The 19,207-nt window shown below is 56.7% G+C and overlaps 1 long non-coding RNA gene across 1 annotated transcript; it reads right to left on the bottom strand.

Moving 5' to 3' along the window:
• Positions 1-7,709: 7,709 nt before the first annotated feature.
• On the bottom strand, positions 7,710-10,401 carry LOC128799315 (uncharacterized). Its single transcript, XR_008434696.1, has 3 exons — positions 10,273-10,401; positions 8,929-9,199; positions 7,710-7,862 (listed from the first exon to the last, which is right to left on the bottom strand). It is a non-coding gene; the product is annotated as an uncharacterized LOC128799315 (long non-coding RNA).
• Between the last annotated feature and the right edge of the window lie 8,806 nt (positions 10,402-19,207).

Genomic DNA, 19,207 nt, shown 5'->3' with positions numbered 1-19,207 from the left:
GAGTAATTAGAATGATTTAAATGGCCTCATAACAAAGTTCTTCCGCAGAAGCAGAGGCTTCTCACCCTCTGTATCTGTCACGTCTGGGCCGGGAGTGGTGGTGGAGGGAAAAGATGGTAGGAAATGGAGGGGAGCAGCCCCCCAGCCAGGAGATCTGGGTGTGGGCAGGTGGAATGGATTATCCATGGGCAGCAGCCCGGCAGGATTTGTTTGTACACCTGGAAATCGATGGCGTCGAGGGGAGGCTCTTGATGACCCCTCTGCCCCCTCCCCTGGGGCTGGCACAGGCGGGGAGCAGCGCTGTGCTCCCTCTCTCCAGACCTGGCTGGGATCCGTGGCTGGGAGGATCCCTGCCAGCACCAGAAGATTCGGGAATATCTGAAGGCTGGGATTTTGGCTGCAGGAAGGGCTGGCTCTGCAAGCACTGGTGCCTTTGGAAGCCGTTGCTGCCTCCAGCCGTTTGCTGCCCCTCTCCTGCCGACTCCCCGGGAGCAATCCCGGACCTGCTCCGGCCAAAGCCAGCCCAGGCCTCCCAAAGGGCTGTGAGGAGGAGCCCATCCCCACGGGTGCTCCCAGCCCTGCACATCCAACATCTGCATTTTGGCCCCGAGGGATGCTCTTGCCATGGCAACCTCTCCTGCGGTCCAGCGGTCCAGCATCCCCGATGGCGACCGAGGGAGCAGCAGCGGGAGGCACCCCAGTGTCCCCACAGTCCTGGTGGCCTCGCCGGGATGGAGTCTGCCTTTGGAGTCTCCTCTTGTGTTCCCAACAGCGCCTCAGAAATTAAGAATCAATCCGATTATTCAAGCCCATAAACAACATCATAAAAATAACATCAATTTGCACAGAAAGGCGCTGCATTAATGCGCCGAAATAATGATGCACTTTTACAACATAAATTTACAATCAATCTTGCTTTTAACACCGTGAAACAACAGTTGGAGGAGGATCAATCCTTCGCCTGAATTAGACGCTTGAGTCAGAGATGCTTCGGGGGTTATTTTTGGAAGCTTTTAGCACCGGCTCTGGCAGGGCTGTCGCTGTCGGCTCCGCGTGCGACAGCGGCTCCCGCAGCACCCGGCACTCGCGGCGGGACACCGGGCGGTCGCGGCAGGAGCTGTGCTGCCTCTGCCTGCCTCGCCTTTCCCTGGCACCGGGCTGGGAGCGGGGAGTGCCGCGGGAAGGGGAGCAGGGAGATGCGGAGCTGGCAAGAGCAGGCTGGGCTGCGGCAGCTTCGCTCCTGCGGGCTCCAGTCCCCACCTGGGGCTGCGAACACGGGACCCATCCCTGGGGCAGGCAGGGAGCGTTTCTGACTCCCCTGGTCCTGCAGAACTGCCCCAGCCTGGGTGCTTTGTGTCCTGGGAAAGTGCACGATCCTGGATAAAGCCAGACAACTGCAACTCTATGCGCCAGCCTTGCCAAAAAAAACATCCCTGACATTTCCCCCTCTTCCTCTGTCCTGGAAAACACACCAGGAGGCTCAGCAGTGAGCGCTGCTGCTGCTTCCCAGAGCTGCACCCCACCCAGGTAATTCTTCAAGTACCTTCCCAGTAAAGGCTCAGACTCTCTGGACTCCAGGCCCTGTTGCCACAGCTTTTTAGCATGGCTTTCTATTTTTATTATTTTTACTTATAAATGGGCCCCAAAATGAAATCTCTGCTTATGGAGAGATTGATTAGTGAACCAACTCAATTATGTCTTTAGCCGAGAGCTATATTAAGTAATGCAGCAAAATTATTGCCGTGTGCAGATCCATTTTGTTAAGCAGCTGTTCGCTGGCCCGAGGAGGAGAAGATGGAGGTTAAAATGTTTTTATTTTTCTGGAGACACTCAGGAACCCCAAAGCCATGAGGAGGCTGATCCCAGGGGAGGCAAGGGGACAGTGTGAGCCCAGGCTCCTCGGCTGAGTTGGGATTGCTCCCCCAGGGACCCCAAGCTCCAGGAGGGAATCAAATCCAGCCCTGAGGCCAGCCTGTCCCTCTGCGCCCTCTCCAGCTGTGAGCCTCTGGTAATTCCCTGCTTTTTGGTGCCTGCCTGGCTCTGCCACAGCTCAGGAAGGGATGGAGCAGCAGAAGGAGCACCTTTTATGTTTCACTTCCTTGCTGATCAGTGTTCCTTGGCGTGGATTCCCTTCCCTCGCCTTGTCCTGCTCCCCGTGCCCGCTCTGGACACTCAGTGCCGGGGTTTGGGGCAGGCTGCCCTCAGCACGGTGTAAATAAGGGTTGGGAGACATTTACATCCTCCCATTTGCATCCTCCGAGTCCTGGGTTACAAACAGCAAGCACTGGGAATGCTCCTGGGTGAGCGGCAGAGCCCGGGGCAGGCTCCGGCAGCCCCGGCTTTCCTGTTAAAACATTAACAGCTTCCAGGGAGCTCCAGCAGGATCCTCTCCCTAGTTAAAAGGAAGCTGCACCCCTCTTATTCCGAGTGTCTTTTAGAATACAATTAACTTCCACATCGCATTCACACTTTCCAACCCTGATTTAGCCATACAAGGACAAGGGTGCTCCTGATGAGAACAGGTACCAGAAATGCAGGGGGATCCAGGTCAGGCCTGGGCACAATTAAAGATGCATTCCCTGCGTTCAGGAGCTTTCCTGCACACTGCTCTGCCTGCAGCTGCAATCCCAAGGGCCCTGGCAGGGAGAGGGGAGAGGGCTGCCTGCTCCTGTGAGGAGCTTTCTGTGCCAGGCTGGAGAACCCTGCACAGGTGAGGCTGCAGCAGCCACGTTCCAGAGAGCCCGGAACACTAAACAGGAAAAGCTTGGTGCCACTCCTAATGCCCTCCAAGGGTGCCCCAGAAAGCACCATGTTACTCACAAGCAGATGCCACCACCAATGCCTGCCCTGGACCAGCAGAAGCCACACTGTGAACTCATGAGCCCCATTTCCCAATGTGGGGAAAAGCCAGCTGGATGGGAGAGCCTGTCAGCAACACGGAGCATTTCCCAGGATTTCCTCCCCTCACTGAGCTCCTGGGTGATGATCCTCATCCTCTGGAGGAAGGCAGGGAAGAGCAGCAGCCTGCTGGGGTGGCTCAGAGGGAGGGATACCAGGATCTGGCTGCCCTGCTGGTGGTGAGCGTGAAAACAGGGATCCAGACACCTGCTCTGCAGGATATCTCCCAAGTGACACCTGAATTTGGGAATTTCCTCCCCAAATCTCTCACAGGGCTGGTTTTCCTGCGGTGTGTGAATCCCCAGAGCCAGCCCACCCTAAGCCCTGCCGTGCATCCCTCTGGCTCTGCAGGGTGCTGCGGGGGGGCCTCGTTACAGCCCCTCATAAAAGTGCCCGCCGGCTCGTTATGACCCGCAGGCTCAGGTGAAATAATGAGTTTTCATTGCCGTGCCATAAACTTTATGGAAGTTGTAAAGGAATGGAGCTCCGTGCCGGTGTGTGCCAGCCCCTGGGAAGTGCAGGGGGGGACAGGGGGCTTCGGGCACCCCCGGAGTGATTAATTGGGACAATGGAGTAATTGGTGCTGAGCAGGGTTCCCCTGGCTGGGGCAGGAGGGCTCGGGGGCTCTGTGGGGCTGTGCGGGGCCGGGAGGGACAGGGACACGTACGGGGAGAGTCCCTGAATTAAAGCCCAGCCCAGCCCTGTTTCAGCTGCACACGTGGGTCACACGTTTTATTGACTGTGGCACCGTTCCATCTCTTCCAGCCTGGCATTTCAGGTCCTTCCTCCACCTCAAAGCTTCGTTTTTACGACAGCTCAGTTCCCCAAAGGCAGCTTTTTTTCTCCTGGTGCTTTTCCAAACCTCCAGAGGATTTCTTTCCCTGCTTATGCTTAAAGCTCATCCTGTTCCAAACCCCTGCCACGAGCAGGGACACCTTCCACTGTCCCAGGCTGCTCCAAGCCCTGTCCAAGCTGGCCTTGGACACTTCCAGGGACGGGGCACTCACAGCTGCTCTGGGCACCCTGTGCCAGGCCCTGCCCACCCTCACAAGGAAGAATTCCTTCCCAATATCCCATCCGACCCTGCCCTCTGGCAGTGGGAAGCCATTCCCTGTGCCCTGTCACAACAGTTCCTGGTGAATCCTTCCCATGAAATTCACCCCAGCCTTTGGAGAACCTGACTCCGTGTTCCTGTGGGCCCGGGGGGTGGTGGCAGGCTGTGGCACTGACCTGGTGCCCTCAGCATGCCCCGTGGGCAGAGGGACAGCCCCGGCTCAGCAGCACAGCCCCGAGAGCTGCAAAGTGCGCTATTAAATATTTAATTCAGCTTAACAAGTCAATAGAGTCGGTGCTACCGGAGGGTCGGGGGCTCGCTGCCAGCCTGCTCTGATTAACAAAGCACCTGGGCAGGCAGGATCTGCTGATCCAGTCAGCCAGGGCTGTTACACAGCGCTCGATGCCGCCGGAGAGGCAGCATTAACTGGGAGGCATCGATTTCGACATTAGCCGGCTTTTACATTCGAAAGCAGACGATGCAAGGACCTTCAATTATCTTCAAAGCAACTGAAGGGAAGGAAATTGGTCTTAGATGTGGTAAATAGACTCCACAAACTCTACTGAAGCATGCAAAGATGTACACAAGGGAATTACAGATCCTCGCCTAACTGGCTGGAGTTTACTCAAAAATGTGATTGGAATTCTCCGGATTTCACGGGAGGATGTTTTGGTGCTAATCCGATCTGGGGCTTTGTTAATCTGATTGGGATTATAGCTGCAGGAAGCAATCCCCACCTGGCGTTTCCTGAGGGTCAGCCCCTGCACAGGAATGCTTGGAAAGAGAGATTTCCTACCAGAACAACTCCATGAGTTATTGCCAGTCAACTCACCTGGTTTGTTCTGATCTCATATTGGATATGTGGAACCAGATTTTCCCAGGAGCTCCGGAGCAGCCAGGGAATGTTCCTTTGCTCCTGAACAACCCCTCTATCCCTGCAGGTGCTGTGCACACAGAAAGTTCTGTCCCAGCTTCTCCGGAGCCTGGTGGTCCCTGGAAGGCAGGGCTCCCCATTCCCGAGGGGTTGACCCCGAGCTCCCCATCCCACACAGGGATTCCTGGCACAGGAATTCCCTGGCACAGCTCTGCCCTCGTTTGGCACAGGGCTGCTGAGCCCAGTGCAGGATCCCAGCCGGGCTCCCGGCGGTGCTGCCTCACCCGCCCAGTCAGGGCCTTGTGTAAAGCACTTAAAGCAGCATTTTTCCACTCACCACCCTCTGCCTTCCCTCGTGGGATGGCGGCGAGCCCGGCTCCCCTCATATCCCTGGTCCCCAGGCACTGCTGTGTAACAGGTGATTAATGCTCCTGAGGAGCAGGACTCTCCCTGAGAGCCAGCCCCGCTCCCCCTCTGTGCCAGGCAGGAAACAGCAGCAGGAAAAGCCGCTGTTATTGTGCCGAGGCTTAAATAAGGAAAGCCTGTGTAAAATGTTTTTTTTTTTTTTTTTTCTCTGAGCCTTGGTGGTTTCCTCAGCCCCAAAGGTTACATCGAACAAACACACCAGATCTTTCCAACGAGGATTATTGACCGGGAGTCACACGCCGTGTAAACAGGGCTGGCAGGTTTGATCTGCAGCGCGGCCGTGTCGGTGCTCCCAATTGATCCGAGCCCCGGGCACATCGGGCTGCGTGGGTGGGAGCAGGGCCGGCAGGGATGGCACTGCCCGGGCACGGGGCCCTGTTCCACGGCCAGGGGGACACCTGGCACGGCTCCGAGGGCGCGGGGAGATGCAGGACTCACCATCCGTGTGCTGAGGCAGCGCTGCCCAGCCCAGCAGGGTTTCTCTGCATCAGGTCAGGTTGGGTTTGCTCTTCCCATTGCTTAGCAACACGGCAGGGCCGGCGGAGCCGGAGAGGAAGGGGAGAACCACAGGGGGCTGAACTGGGCTTTGGCTGTGCTCGGTCCCAGCAGCGTCAGAGTGCTGTCCCTGTCCCCATCCCGGCCTCTGGCGTGGGCTGGTGATGGAACTGAGCTCTGCGGGACTCTCAGGCCGTGTTTATTCCGCTGTTTATTCCGGTCTGTATGGATTGGGTGGTTTGTGCTCTGCCGTGGTGGGTGGGCGCTGCTGGAAGCAGTTTGGGATATCCTGAGCTGGCCGCTTGGCCAGGTGGAGTGCTGGCACCTGGAATGTCCCGCCCAGGTTGGGGCAGTCCCCGCTAACGGTACGTAGGCAGCAGAGCACGGTGTGGGGTGGGCAGCCCTGTCATGAGCCACTTCATGGGAATGCTGTCCCGTGGGAACCCGCGGGCTGGGCTCTGTCCCTGCAGCAGCCAAAAGGTGAGGGAAGCGATTCCAGCTGAGCCTGGCCTGTCAAGGAAACTTCCCTCGAAACCCGGCGTCTGATGAGCTATTTCCAAGGAGCAGGACGGCTCCCCGGCTGTGAGTCAGCAGCGGCGGCGGGCTCGGCACCAATGGGATGAGCAGAGCGCTGTGACAGGGAGCGGCAGCGCTGGCGCTCCCCGAGGGACACGGAGGGAAGGAGCCGCCCGGGCTCCTCCCGGCGTGGCCGGGAGCCAGGGGGATTTGTGGATTTGTGCGGGGAGAGGGGAGGCGGACGGCGGCGGATCCGCGGTTCCGGCGCTGGGAAATCGCTCGTGCGTTTGGATTGAATTCAGAGCTCCACAGCGCTGAAAAAGCCAAAACACAACCTGCAGACTCTCCGCCACAACACGGGGGATCTGAAAGCCTCATTGAGGATTTTATCTTCTCTGGGTACGGCTGCTGGGGTGCAATGAAGCGAGGGAGAGCTCGAGGCCTGAGCATCCCCCAGCCCAGCCCGGTGGGAGCAGCCCTGGGCAGTGCTGGGCATCACACAGGGCTCCCCAGAGCTCCCTGGAGAATATTTTATATTTTTACCCCCAAGTAATCCACCCCCACTCTGTAATTACCCTTCTCTAGCCACATTTTCTGTTCTCTGGTAATTAAATCAAGCAGCACAAGGGCAGAAATGCCACATGAGCTCCACTCTGGCATTACATCAACACCTCGAAGCTGCCAATGCCTCAGTTTTCCTGCACAGCCTCCACGCCGCTCATTGGGAACAGACTGTTTAATCTCATTGCCCATCTCTCGGCGCCTCTGGGACCCTGTGCCCAGGCTGTGCGAGGGGATGCTGCCCCGGGAGCGAGGTGCTGGCTCTGCCCAAGGGTTCCCACAGCACTCTGGAGTAGCGGGAGCCAGGGGGCAGGGCTGGGGGCTCAGTGCCGTGCTCCCCTCCCCTGGAGCCGCAGCCCCGGGCGGGTCACGGTGCGCAGGCTGGCAGCTCCCAGCAGCCCGTGCCGCGGGCGCCTGGCCCGGGTTCCGCTCTGCTTGCCTGGGATGTGCTCCAAACCGCGTCCAGTCGCAGGGAATTTTCAGCCTGAACGGTGATTTGGCTCCGTCCTGGAGGCAGCAGAAGGTTTCCCGTGCTGCCGGGGGACTCCAGCAGCTCGGGCAGGGGCTGTGGTGCGTGTCCTGTGGGCCGGAGGGTGCTGGCAGCGCAGGCGGCCGTGCTGGTGGGAGGGCAGGTGCCGGAGCTGGGCCAAGGACGGGGACAGACTGCCATAACCACTTCCTCGGGGTGGGACAGGTGCAGTGCCCATTCCCGGGGCAGGGATGCTGCGTGCCCGGAGCGCCCACTCCCGAGGCAGCCGTGCCCGGGGAGATGGGCGCTCCTCCCGCCGCCGGAGCTGTTTGTCTTGCGAGAAACAGAGGAATATTTTGTATCTTTGACAAAGCAGCACTTTACAAGCGGTTGACACTTTATTAACTAATCTCTGATACTTGAGTAATTTATTATGTTTAAGCTGGTGCCATCAAGTCTCTCAGCAGTGTCCGTGTGCGCCGGGAAATAAATTAAAGACTGTCCAGAGATACTTGGCTCATCGCTGTGATTGCTGGGCTGGCGAGATGGAGGGCTAAGGTTCTCTCCTCCTGCAAATTGGAAATTAGGAATTAATAAGATGACAGGCCAGAGAGCCCCGCTGGCTGCGTCTGGCAGAGAGCTGCCGGTGGGGGAGCGGGCACGGCGCTGGCACGGCGGCCCCGGGAGCGGGCACGGCGCTCGCCGGGTGTCCCGTCCAGGGAGGCTCCAGGAAGCCTCGTGCCGTGGTGGCAGCATTCCCAAGGAGTCAATGGGATAATTGTGGGTAATTACAGCCCTGTCAGGCGGGCATCAGTCCTGGGCAATGTGATGGAAGAGCTGACGTGGGACCTCATTAATAAAAATTTAAAGCAGGTGATCCAACAAATGCCGACCAGCACGGGGTGTGGAGCACGGCCCTTGCCAGGCTGAGCTGGGATCTTTTGGGTTCGATTGCAAGCTTGCCTGATAAAGGCATCAGGGCTGATGAGGCGCCCCTCGGCTCCGGGACATGGCCCAGTTGGGCCCCAAAGGTTTGGGATGGAGGCTTGGGGTCCCCTCTGGGCTGGGGGGCACCGGCTGGGGCAGGTGACAGCTCTTCCCACAGCCGTGGCACAAGGAGATGGTGAGCTGCCCCATCCGCCCGTTTCCACGGCAACGCACAATTCCCGGCTGAGGGAGGAGGGAGCAGCCCTGGCAGGAGCTGCTCTGCTGCCGCGAGCCTGGGCTGGGGCTGGTTCCTCCTCCACCAGCCACGGCCCACACGAGTGCTTGGGCACAGTCAGCAGGTAATTAAAACGTGTATCATTAACAAACAACAACTGAAACTTTAATTACTCAGTCTGCTCCTGAGTTTCCCCCTCCCCAAATTGCTCAACTCAGGGAAAGAAGCAGGAGTAGGGAAGAAGGCTGAGGGCAAAACCTGATTATGTTTATTAAGCCAATACAAAAACTTGGCGCTGTAATAATAATGAAATTAATTTAAAAAGCAATTTGCTTCTAAAATGAGATTTGTCAGCCCATGGGGTGCTGCTGCATGGATCTGACAGGTGAAGTGGGCAGGATGCAGCCCCCACCCTGACCCCCCCATGGTGCCCAGGCCTTCGCTCTGAGGTGTTTGCTTGACTTGTCACACACCTGGCAGGACGATTTTGGGGACAGGCAGAGAGCTCTGTCCTGCCTTTCCCATCTTGGCTTGCCCCTCAAAGGCAGGTGAGCTCTTCTTGCTCTGCAGTGCTGGGGGTTTTTGGGTGAGGCGTGGAGGAAAGAGGAGGGAAAGGCAGAGGAGAAGATCCAGAGGGATCTCTCCACTCCCTTATCACATCCCATTGGATGCCTGCACTCTGTAGCCTGCCTGGTGCCAGTCAGGGGATGGTTCGTGACTTTGTTGAAAGTGAAAAATCATCTGCTGAAAGATGAGAAAAGTGCTGGCTTAGAAGTGACACGTTTTTGGCCCAAGCTGCTGGGTCTGGAACGCTGCTCAGAGGAAGCAGATTGCTTTCAACCAGAAAGGGTTTGATTGAAAACCTTGTTTTCTGTGGGAGGGAAAAAGTTTTGACAAAACGTTTTTATAGTAGCCTGGGCCCTGTCTCGCCGCCGGCTCTGGAAGTCGCTTTCTCCTCTCATTCGAGCACTTCCCCTCAGCAGCCGTTGTGCTGAGGATTTCATTTTGAGGAGGATTTTGCAGCCAGGCACAGGGTGAGGATGGGGCAGCACCGCTGGGGTGCTGGAGCATGAGGCAGAAGCTGCCCCAGCCTGGTTGCCCCTCGCGTTGCGGAGGGTCTGTGATCGGAACCCACGGTGGTGCTCCCAAATTGCCTCTGGCTGCCGTGCAGAGCAACGAGCTCTCTGTTTTCACAGCCTGCTGGGTTGTATTTTGCCATTTTGCCTCCTTTTGTCAATGATGGAGGTGGCTTCTGCCATGCAAAGTAGGTCAGAACCTGAGCAAAGGGTTTTCCAGGTGCCCTGGATTGGGAAATGGGAAGCACCGAGCTCTCCTCTCTCCTGTCCTGCTCCTTCCTCCAAAGGCATGCTGGCATCTAACCACTTTTAACCACTGGGTTTGAGTGGCAAATTATAAGTTAAGTTATAAGTAATGCTCAGCTCTCACCGGGCTCTGTCTGTTCTGCCAGTGCAGGAGATGCTCCCGCAGCCCAGCTCTGCATCCAGGCCAGTGCAGTCACTATGGCTGTGGCCTGAAAAATGCATGAGCCTGCTCCTTCCCTGGGAGCGGAGCAGCTCAGCCTTCAGCCTCCTCCTCGGCATCCTCATGGCTCAGGAACAGGCAGCTCAGCCTTCAGCCTCCTCCTCAGCGTCCTCTATGGCCCGGGAGCAGCAGTGGAGCCGTGCTCTGCCTGCATGGGAGAGCAAACCCTCCCACTGCTGCTCTTGCTGCAGCTGGCACCAGTTCCTCACTGCAGTTTCCAGAAAAATCCTGTTTCACCCCAAGAAATTATCCTGAGAAGCCCTGGCACTGCCCACCTGCAGTGCCAGCTTGCCCTGGGTGGCGGGCAGAGGGACGCTGCCACGCCCGGGGTGTGATGCTGCGGTGGCATTGCCGTTGTGCAGGGAGGGGACCCAAACCCTCAGCAGCTGTTGTGGGGGTCTCCAGTGCTGGCATCCAGCACCCCTCCCTCTTGGCTGGCTGGGGACAGGGCAGCTGGAAGTGCCAGTCCAGCTGTACCGTCATAAAAGCTCCGGGCACACCACAGAGAGGATTTGTTAACCCAGCAGGAGCCTCCCGGGCAGGTCTCGGGGAAGAGGAGAGTTCTGGAGTGCTGCTCCCGAAGTTCAGCAGAGGAAAGTGCTGGCTAAGCTGCTCCTCTGGCTCACCCCGCGCTTCCCCCGCCGGCTTTCCGTGCAGGTGTAATGGATGGAGAAGAGTGGGATTGAAGGTCTTGGGGGCAGAGAAGACAGCGCTTGAGCCATCAGTCAGGTGCAAAAGCAAAGTAGTAACATTTCAGGGCAGTAATTTTTAATAATTTATGAGTTTCACTCGGTTCCCAGAGTGTTATTACCTCACTTAACATCATTTACAAATTACACATGATCCCATCAATTGTAGTAAAGTGAGGAAGTGTCTGGGAGACGCTCAAAAATCAAACGCTATAGAGCAAATGAGAATTTGCGAACCCGCGCGGGCTGCAGTGACGGCGGGGGCAGCCGTGCAGTGCCGGGTGTCACCCGAGCTGCTGCTCGCTCCCCGCGCTCGCCTGTCCCTGGCACGAGGAGTGGTGGCTGCAGAGGGTGAGAGAAGGGACGAGGGATGAGCTGTGCGAGCTGTCCACACGTGTGTTCTGTCCCTTCCCCACGAGGAAGGAAGGCAGGAGGCGAGCCCTGGTCCCGCTCTTCTCCTCCTCTTCCTCCTCCTCCTCCTCCTCGTCGTTAGCGCTGCATCCCAGGCGAGCCCCGGGATGCGCCACTTCCTTTGTGTCGCCGGTGGCACAGAAACCTTCTCCATGGCAACACAGCGGCGGGCAGGACGTGGCCTGCTGGGATGCTCTTCCAGACCGGGACTGGGCATCCCACGGGCAGCACCAGCAGCGAGGCCTTCAGGGGGCTCCAGCAGAGCCCCTCGGGGTCTGGAGGAAGGGAAGGGACGCCCAGCGGCGGCAGCCCGTGGCATGAGCAGCTCGCCGGGTGCCCTGTGGGATGCTGAGCGGGGCTGGGCACCTTGGTGTGGGCCAAATCCAGGGTTGGGAGGAGCATCCGTGGCCTGCTTGGCACGGGCACAGCTCCCTAGGTGGGGAGCTGCGGTCCCCAAATTGCCAGGGATATTCGTGGGCTCCATGGCCAGGAACTGCCTCATCTACAAACAGATTATTTTAAAGTGAAAAGACAGTAGCAGCTGCTTAAATGCATTGACTTGTTGAAAACCACACAGATTTGGATACCGATGGCACCGAGTGCTATCGCTGAGGTGTCTCGGCCCATCTGCGTAAAGTAACTATTGATTTTGGTTGATATGCATCGATTCTAGGAAAACTGCCCTGCTTTGAAAATGAACTTCCAGTGGTTTCAAGGGAAGAAGCAGCCAGCGGTGTCTCTCTCGCAGGGCTCCCTCGTTTCGTTAGAGGTGGCTCCTTCATCTGAAAAACAGGAGCAAAGGCAAACAAATAGCTCGGAGGGAATTAAAACGCATCGATCCTCGGGGCAGGGGATAATGGCCTCCGCTAAAAGCTTTTGGAGACGTTAATACATCGCTTTGAATAAAGATCTGCCTCCGCCCGCTCCGAGGTGCGGGAGGTGCGGAGCTCACGCCTGTCCTGGAGCGTTCCCCGCAGGAGGCCGGGCTGGGCCACCTGTCCCTCGCTGTCCCTCGCTGTCCTTCTGTCTGTCCACCCACAGTATTTCCTCCTCGCCGGCATTTTAATTGGCAGGGCAGGGCAGTGCCTGGGCAGCGGGTCGCGGGCAGCCTGACCTGGCAGAGCTGCACCGTCCAGACCAACAGGCAGAGAGCCCATCTGGGAGAGCCAGTCCGAGCGCCTCCGGCAAGTCCTCTCTGTTAATTAAAGGTATTAATTGGCACGCAGCCTGTTTATTTAAAGAGGCAGTGGCCTCTGCGGTGCTGGCAGCAATTAGAGGTGCCCGGAGAGCCGGGCACGCGGAGAGCAGAGTTTGTGAGGCACTTCTGTCCCCATCCCCGGCAAGGACAGTGCTGGTGCTGGCAGCCCAAGGAATCCCACAGGGATGGATCTGTCCCTGCTGTCCCTGATCTCCCCCGGCCCCTCTGTGCACCCAGCGAGCACCCAGAGCGTGCTGTGAGCGAGACCTGCTGCAAGCAGGAGAGCTGGAATGTCAGGAAAACACATTTTTGCTGAAAGATGTTTTGGGTGAAAGATGTGTTTCCTTCCTTGCACTGATTAATTTGCACCATAAGCCACGGGAGGGACGCCTTTGTTGCTGTATTCATGGTCATTCCTCAGCAGCCTGGACAATCCCAGGAAGGGGATGGGATGCACATTGGCCCTGGCACCGTGCCCTGGCCAGGCAGCCGGCGGGTGACAGCTCCGAGGGTGCCCTGACTCCGTTAAAGTCCTTGCACTTCCATTTCTGAGCACAGTCTGGGAGCGACACGAAAATTAGATCTAATAATGAATGATTACAACTTCCAAGGTAAGTCTAGTTGGTTGACTAATCAATTTGGTTAAGTGAAAATCCATAGCAAATGAGGCAGCCGCAGTACAACATTTCTCCATCCAATTTAAATTAAAACACCAACCATAATAATTTCACAATTACTCTGGGAGGATGCACCAGGGACTTGCCCCTTGAGAAGGGAAATGTCAAGGACTGCAGGAGAGGCCCCAGGAGCGGGCGGGAGTGGGGAGCAGCCTCTGGCATGGCTGGCTGCCTGTCAGGTGCCCACAGCTCCCAGGGTGAGCCCAGCCCAGGAGCTGGAGAGGGGAACCTGCTCCCTCCCATCCGGTTGTAATTCCTCTGTTCTGCTGTGGCAGGAACGTGAGGGATGGGAACACGAAATCCCCTGGAAAGTCGCTGCCGCAGCAGCCTTTAGTGGCCTGAATTATTTATGTGTGTACAGTTGTGCTATGAGCCAAACTGTGCCCAAAATAAAATAAATGCCGCTGGGGTCTGCGTTGGGCACGGGGGCTCCGAGGGATGGGGGTTGGTGGTGAGGTGGGGGCCTGGAGGGGGGCACCAGCCCTTCCTACTCCTGTTCCTGGCTGTCCCTTCGTCTGTGCCAGGGATAATGAACACTCCATCCCCTGGTTGGCTGCCAGGGGTGCCCGACGTGGCACAATCACCGTGCTTCCCCAGGGGCTGGGGCCAAACTTTGTAGGACTGTGCTGATAAATAATGGAGCAGCTTCTTCCCCCCGTGGCTGTGGAAATAGTCCTGCCTGGCACGGGAGAAGCCTTTGCATGCGTTTGGATATAAAAGGGTCAGGCACCGGTGAGTGAGAGCCAAGAGACATTTGTTTCATGCTGGAATGCAGAGGTCCCTGCGCGGGCCCTGGCTGAGGAGCAGCACAGATTTCAGCGTGGTGTCTCCTGGTTCACCTCTCCCAGCCTGGGGAATGGGGGTTTGTGCATGAACACACAAAATGGTTGCTACCATTGCTGGAGGAATTGTAGCGTTTCCCCTTGGAAAGCTACAGGGAAAAGAGATGATCAGACGTGGCTCGTGTAACAGATGGATTTATGGATTATTTGGAGCCTCTTGTGCTAATTTTGCAAATGCTGTATGTCTGCAGGCTCTTAATAGCTGCATTCCTGGCTAAATGGATAAAGAATATGTCCTGTGGGGACTGCAGGCTTTGGGGAATAACTTATGCAAATTCTCCGGGCTGAGCGCAGGTGGTGATGAGTTCCCTCTCAGGACACTCAGAACTGCTTGGCGTCACCCAAAGCCCAGGAGGACAAACCTTGCAGCCAGCTTGGTCCTGGCTGGTGCAGCAGGGATGTGGGAGATGCCGTGGGGATGGGCCCAGTGCTGCCCTGGGATGGGGGATGCGTGCTCTGACCACAGAGGGACCTGTGGTGGGACCAAAGGATGGAGCTCCTGGGGGCTCGTTCCAGTGCCAGCGCTGGTGGCCCCGGGCTGCCCGTGCCGTGTCCCTGCTCCAGCCGAGCATCCTGCCCGCCCCCGGGTTTAGGATGTCCTTTGAATGTTAAGGCTGTGGGTTTATTACTTTAGCTCTACCTAAGAGGGAGAGTGTGGGCAGAGCTGCAGCCCAGCTGGAGAGCAGGAGTCGAGGTGTTGGAAGATGCATTCCAAATGCAAGGTGGAGGGGAGAGAAATTATTAAACTCTCAGATAGCAACAGAGCTTCCTTTGTGAGTGCTGAAGATGGGAAATTATGCTGAAGCAATGCATTGCAAATCACTCTCTGAAAGGCAGAGAAGGGCCTTTTATCCTTCGGCCCTGAAGTTTTCCTGGTATCTTTGTATGCAGAGGCATTCCTTCAGGGGAGAAAGAGAAGCCAGCAATTTTGTGCCTGATTGGCAGGCTGTCCAGCGCTGGAAAGATATTTGTTTTTTCAGAGAAGGGCTCACAGGCTGAAATCTCGCTCTTGCATTTTCCATTACAGAGGAAAATGAAACTTGGAAGACGTTCTCGGTGAGCGCCGCTCGGCCTCGGAGTAATCGTGGTGCTCTGGCAGGCGGAGAGGAGCGCTGCTCGTCCCGGGGAGCCGCGCTGGGGATGTGCATCCTCCTGCCGGGCTCGAGGGGGGATTTGGGGCAGCACAAGGGGCTGCTCAGCCCCCAGTCCCCTCCACAGGCACCGCGCAGGGTCTGGGCAGAGCCCGGCAGCCCTGGCTGCCCCGTGCCCCCCTCGCCAGGCTGCTCCATGCGAGGCAGGGAGCAGGAACATCTGCTCCCAGAACGCCTCCCGAAGCTCTGCGTGCCTCGCGCTCGGCATCTGCGCTGAACGAGCCCTGCTTGGCTCGTGCAGTGGAGCTCTGGAGTGGGTTCAAGAGGCGCACGGAAGAGCCTCCAAATCTCACTTTCCTTCCTCACTCCAGGAAAGACACTGAAGTGCTGGAGTGGGTCCAGAGAGGGGCAGTGAAGCTGAGGAAGGGTCTAGAGAGCCAGTGCCATAAGGAGCAGCTCAGGGGGCTCAGCCTGGAGAAAAGGAGGCTCGGGGGGGCCCTTCTGGCTCTGCACAACTCCTGACAGGAGGGGACAACTGGAGGGGTCGGGCTCTGCTCCCAGGGAACAGGGACAGGGCAAGAGGAAATGGCTTCAAGTTGTGCCAGGGGAGGTTCAAGCTGGACATCAGCAGGAATTTCTCCATGGAAAGGGCAGTCAGGCCTTGGCAGGGGCTGCCCAGGGAGGTGTCCAAAGGACTGGAGGTGGCACTCAGTGCTCTGGGCTGGGTGACAAGGTGGGGATCAGTCACAGCTTGGGCTCTATGGAGGTCTTTTGGTGGTCCTGTGGTTCTCTAGTCCTCAATAAGGCACCGAGTCAGAACTTCTGCCAGGCCTCTCCTCAGCGCGTGGGGAGAGGACCCAGGGATGGGATTCCATAATAACAAACACCTTGGCAGCACCTCATTAAATCACGGCGTTTCTGAAGCACAGCGGGACACTTGTGTGAATAAATAGCGCAATCTCCCCGGCTGAAGTATTTTCACATCTGAGTTATTTCCTCTGCATATGATCAGCTCCTTCCTCGGGTTTGTTCTCTCCCCCGGCTCTGCCACGAATGATTTTCACTGATGAGCACAATTAACAAATGAGAGACAAAGTTGAAAAAAACACATCAGCCCCCCCAGCCTGCCTTTAATGTTTTAAAGTTGAACAAATCGCCCAGGAAAATGGAGCGAGGAGAGATCACGGCACAGCTTCTCCCTCATCTTGCCGCTTGTCTTTGCAGGTGACAAAATGACAACAAAAGAGAAAGAGAGAAAAGGGGGTGGCCAACAAACCCCAGTGGAAAGACAGGCGGGGTGTTTATGGGACCACTGTGTTTGTGGGTAGCAGGGGATCAGCAGGGCTGCGAGATGAGGGCTGTGAATTGGATTTAAAAGTAAAGTTAATTTACTTTCATACAGTTTGCAGCCTGTAAAAGCCATGTGGAGTTCTTCTACAAACAGTGGGGCCCCCAGCCCCAACCTCAGCGTGTGAGCCAGGCTCCGTGTGTGCCCAGGGGGTGGTGGGGATGGAGCCGGGCTGGGGAATGCAGCCCCCTGAGGGATCCCAGAGCATGGATCCAGGGGGATCCTCTGTGGGGTCCCAGGACAGGCTTTGGGGGGTTTCCCACTGTGGGATCCCTGGGTGCCCCTTGCCAACCCCTCCAGCTCCCCAGCACCTGCTGAGGGACCCCGCCACACCCCAGTGCTCCCAGTGTCCCCCTCCACAGCACCTTCCACAGGAAGAGTTTTCCAGCACGCTCTAATTACAGGGTGAATAACGGGCCCTCCCTCGCAGTTAATGTGGTAGGGAGCTTTATTACCAACAGGAGAGAGATGACACAGAAGGATATTACACACGGTGTTGCTGGTAATTATTTTTATGGCTCCGCGCGAGGTTTATGGCGGTGGCTCGGCGCGTTTGGAGGTGCCACCTCCCATTTCGGGGTAATTAATGTTCCCTGTGCCCCGTGGGTGGGGTGTGCCAGGCTCAGGGGCTGTGGTGGGCGCTGGGCTGGCGCCAGGAGAGGCTCTCAGAGGTCTGGTGGTGCCAGTCTGCTGCCTGCACCCTCACCTCCAGACTTGTTCCTTCCCCCTCCTTTGTCCAAACCCTCCCTGGGCAAAGCCAAGCGTTCGTCTTGGCCAGGAACTCATTGCTCCAAAGAAAATGAAGGGATATAAACATCTTGAAAGGTGATGAATTCTCGTAGCCTTTCTCTAGCGAATTTTGCTTCTGTAAATCTCTCCCTCTCTCTTTGTGCCTCCTAATTGGTCTTAGCATTAATTAATCTGATTTCATTATATTCTCTTTAATTTGTCAAGATATCATTTCTTTCTTGAGCGAAGAAACGCTTTAGAGGGTTGTCACAATTGGAATAATTCCCCCCCCCTTTAAAATTACCAGAGAAGTCATTATCAATTAAGCTAATTTGCATACACATTAGAGTAATCATTTTAGCTTAGCGAAATTTGTGAAAATTTACATAGTATATTGACCTTCCACACTTCCCCTTAAGCACATAAAGTGCAAGAGGGACTCGCACAGGCCTCAGTAGTGAAGTGGGGTTTATTTTGCAGGCCTCTCGTACTCAGAGAGGCCTAATTAGACCAAGTCATTTTTTTCTTTCAGCCATAATTGCTAAACAAATAGGTTCTTCTGCAGTTTCTTCCCTTTCCCTTTGCTGAGGGGATGTTGCCAGAGGTTACTGGCGGGGCCTGCTCCTGCCCACTGCTGTGTGTCCCATGGCTCCTCACTGGGGCACAGCAAAGAGGGAGTGGGACCCCCAGAACCAGCAGGGCCAGGCAGGGCCGTGACCCCCCAGCCCAGCTGCTTGAATCCCCAGCCCTGCTTTGCCCAAAAAAGCGAGGTGCAAAGCACCAGGTGCAAAGCAGCGGAAAAATCCTCCTCTTGGCCTTCGAACTGAGCGGGCCTCTTCCCTCACCAGCACACATTTTGGCCTTGGGTGGTTTTAACGGCAGCCTTCATGCTTTGATGGAGGATTTTACACTAATGCAAGGCATTACCTAGTTAATTTGGCCAGAATAGAATGTAATTCTGCACGTCAAAGTCATTGCTGCCTGAGCTGAAACTTCCATTACGGCGCGCTGCCCACCACGGGGGGAGGTGAGTGGTGCTTTGCTAAGGGGGTCCTTGGGAGCCCACCGGGGGGCTGGGGGCCCATGGCACAGCAGGGCACAGCAGGGCACAGCAGCTGGGGCACTGAGCGCTGCCTGTCCCACGGCCCGGGCTCTTGTAAACGCAGGCGAAGCCGGTGGGGAGAAATGCTGATGTGTGACTCCAGTGCAGGAGGCTGAATGATTTCTTTATTGTAACGATGCCATAATACATTAATTTACTGTTTAAAGGAGACACTAAAACTACAAACCTACTTTTCTAACTACCATATCTAACTAACCCACAACTCGCGACCCTCTCGCGAGAGTCCAGCCACAATCCAGGTGGGTTGGACTGGATTGGGTTGGATTTGATTGGATTGGGGTGGGTTGGATTGGATTGGGTTGGATTGGATTGGATTGGGTTGGATTGGATTGGATTGGATTGGATTGGATTGGTCACCAGCTCAAACAATCCTCACCTGGATCCAATCAAGCAATCACCCCAGGTAAGCAATTCTCCAAACACACATTCCACAGAAATAGAAATTGTTTTCTCTTTCTTTCCTCTGTGTTACTCTGTGAAAAATCCTGAAAGAAGGAAGGACGTCCCTGCGACACCGGGCCAGGGGAAGGGCCGTGCCACGCTCGTGGGGTCGCTCCTGCCCGGGTCCCAGCAGGGATGGCGTGGTCCGAGTGGTGCCAAGTGCTGGAAAAAGACAGGACACACAACGTGGCTCCTCTGCTGCTGAGTAACCAACGCTGTGCTGGGCTGGGCTGGCTGGGGCTGTGCCTTGGGGCTGTCAGCTCCCGGGGGTTTGCAGGAGCAGGTCCCCCCAGGCCGGGATAAATCCCTTGAATGTGTCCTCTCTTTGGGTTTGCAGCTCTCCCAAGCTCCCTCCTGCCATCCTGCCGCTGGATAAGGCAAGCTGCAGTGTCGTTCAGCCTTGCTCAATCCACGGGATCCCCTGAGCTGGGCTGGCCCTGGCAGAACTCTGCCCAGCTGCTCTCAAAGCCCAGCTCATCTCCCCGCTGCCCGGAGTGACGCTTTCCCCACGGCGTTCCTGGAAGGGGAAGGGGGGTGATGAGGCTTTGCAGCGGGCACAGAGGCGCTGGGGCAGGCTGTGCCATGGCGGTGAGCAGCTGTGGGGATAATCCATTTTCCAAGAGCGTTCACATGTCACAAGGTACGGAATCAGGAGTTGTGT

The sequence above is a fragment of the Vidua chalybeata genome, chromosome 23 (genome assembly GCF_026979565.1).
Source record: "Vidua chalybeata isolate OUT-0048 chromosome 23, bVidCha1 merged haplotype, whole genome shotgun sequence".
NCBI classification, from domain to species: Eukaryota; Metazoa; Chordata; class Aves; order Passeriformes; family Viduidae; genus Vidua; species Vidua chalybeata.
The sequence above is the reverse complement of the archived record's forward strand: the minus strand, read 5'-3'. Positions and strand labels throughout refer to the sequence as shown.